Raw genomic sequence first — 2,903 nt, forward strand, 5'->3', positions numbered from 1 at the left:
AGGATCCCCTGCATAGATCCCCTTCCAAATGGTTGATGGTGGTAGCTGGGCACCATCTAGTTCTTCTGGTCTCATAGTAATATAGGCTGCAGATAGGATGGTGTACCAGTCACTACGACCAATAGTTTTGTCCATTTTTTTTTTTTTTAATCAGGGATACTGTTCACCACTTTGTTGATGAGGGAATCACAAACTTCCACAGATAACAACAGGGGTTGCTGTCCCCAACCCAAGTCAGAGCTTTAGAGATGCAAGGGCCCTAGTCAAGTAGGGTTCCTCAGTCTCAGACTTTGGAGGAAACTTTCACTCAAAGGATGAAATAAGACGGCAGGAGGTTAAGCCCTTGGAAGTCAGGAGAGGCATGAAGAAGGAATTATAAAAGCTATTAATTGTATAAACAAAATGTGGTATAAACATACAGGGGGTTATTACTGCCATGAAGAGGAATGGAGTCCTGTACCTGAGTCAACATGGAGGAGGTTTGAAAACATTATGCTGAGTGAAATATTGCAACCACAATAGGAAAAATATGGTATGGTTTCACTAACATGAAACATTTAAAATGGGTAATTGTGTAAAGATCAGAGTTTTACAGTGATTACCGGGAGTAGGAGGGAAGAGAAATCTTTGTCTAGCTAGCAGTAAGTTTTTATTTATGGGGATGGAAGATATGGTAGTAGATACTGGTGATAGTTGTGCAGCATAATGGATGTAATTGGTTTCATTGAAATGTGCAAATGACAAATGCTCATCTGACAAATGCTGTGCTAGCTATGTTTTTACAGTATTAAAAATGTGGGGGAAAATACATACACATGAATCCTAACTGGTCTCTTGAGGACAGAGAATCAGCTGGAAAAATTTCCTTTCTGTCCAGACCAGTGTCTCACAGGGAAATGATGTGCTCAGAGGTTGGAGTACCAAGTGAGAAGTGTCCCTCATGAGCAGACGTAGGGAAGCTGTAAATGCCTCCTCTGCTGCTTTCCCTCAGGTTGTGCATGTTGGGCCGGGTCGGACAGTTTGCTGCTTTTGGTGTCCTAGATCTGGCTGGTGGACTGACGCTCAGCACCTTCCTGCTGTCTAGTCTGTGGACAGAGCTTCAGTCTCCCTCATTATCTATCCAGGGAGGAATTTGGAATTTCTGGTGGAGACCTTCCTCTTAGAGACACCAGCTAGGTGAGTCTGACAGCCCATTAGATCCTGCAGGAAAGGGTCAAAGAGAATAGAATTTGAGAGCCATTCCACCCTATGCGAGAGCTGAGAGATAACTATGTGTGTTGGTTTGCTTGCTTGGCTAATTATTGAATGAGTATATTTTAATATGTTAAAAGGATTGTGACCCATTGGATTTAGGGATTTATGGGTCTTTGTTGATAATGAAGTGATAGGAATAGAGGCTAATTTAGAAGAGCAAAAGGGAGGTGTGAAGTCGTTCTAGTAAAAGCAGAACAGATTTTCAAGGACCTTTGCAGTTAAGGAGAGTAGGGAAAGACGGAAATAGCTGTGGACGTATGTGCAATGAAGTGAGGGCATCTTTTAAAAAGGAGGGCAGATGATTACTGATGAGAGAGAGCCACACCAATGGAGAAAGAAATTCTCTTACATTGGTCTTCATGAGCCATGCATATCAGAGTCTTCTCTCATGTTGAGTATTCACAAGAAAATTTTTTTAATTAAAAACCTGGAAAAGAGTATACTGAAGAGTTTACAGTACTTTGCAATTATTTTAACACTACTGAAGGGAGCTCTGACGATGTAATACCTAAGACATTTGACTGCTAACCAGAAGTCTGGCGGTTCCAACCCACCAGCCACTCCTCGGAAGGAAGGTTGGGCAATCTACTTCTGCAGAGATACTGCCTTGGAAACCCAAGAAGGCGTTGCTATGAGTCGGATCAGACTCGAGGGCAGTGAGTTTTTTACTGTACTTTGCAATTATTTCACCCCCACTGAGGCTGCTTATATTTGTGGGTTTGATAACCATTTACTTTTTATTTACTTATCTTTGCATTCATTTATTTTTAAATTTTGGTAGCAGTATACACAACCAAACATACACCTGTTCATAATTTGTACATGGACATTTCAGTGACATTGGTTACATACTCACATTGTGTCACCATTCTTACTATCTCTACTCCTATAGTTTCATCACATTAGTTTAGACTTTCTGCTCCTTGAAGTTCTCATCTGTGTTTTAGATTAACTACTGTCAGGTTGTACACACAATTAAGAACCAAGTGCTCAAGGCAGACATTATCGGGGAAAAAAAAATAAAATAAAAAAAAACCTCACTGCTGTCAAATCGATTTCACATATAGCAACCCCTCTTTGGGTTTCCGAGGTGGTATCACTATGGAAATAGATTGCCCTATCTTCCTTCCGAGGAGCGGCTGGTGGATTTGAACCGCCAGTCTTCTGATTAGCAGTCAAATGGCTTAGGCACTATGCCACCAGAGCTCTTAAACATTATCTATTGAGCTCAATTGTTGAGTATTTTTTGATGGCATAGATAGATTCGATTCAAGCCATTTACTTTCTCTATTGCAAATTGCCTGTTCAAGTCTTTTGCTTTTGTATACTGGAGATTTTTTGTTTGTTGTTGATTGAATTTCTTGTAACAAAGAACTGTAGTTTTTTCACCAACTTTGCTGTTCAGTTCTTTTAGGTATGAGTACATTTATTTGTGGAGAATGTGTGAAAATTTACACGTTTGATGTGGTCAAATCTGCCAGTGCTACATATTGTGTCTCCTCCATTGCTTTTCAAATTTATGCAGAGCTCCTGCATCCTTTGTGTTAATAAATCAAGCACCTGGTATTCCTTACTACACCTTTTTGCCTTTTGTGATTAGAACTATTTCTAAAAGCAGCATAAGTCTGCATCGTTGCAATACTTTCTTC

Source organism: Orycteropus afer, unplaced genomic scaffold, assembly GCF_000298275.1.
Source record: "Orycteropus afer afer isolate SDZICR_OR568_19922 unplaced genomic scaffold, OryAfe1.0 scaffold01686, whole genome shotgun sequence".
NCBI lineage: Eukaryota > Metazoa > Chordata > Mammalia > Tubulidentata > Orycteropodidae > Orycteropus > Orycteropus afer.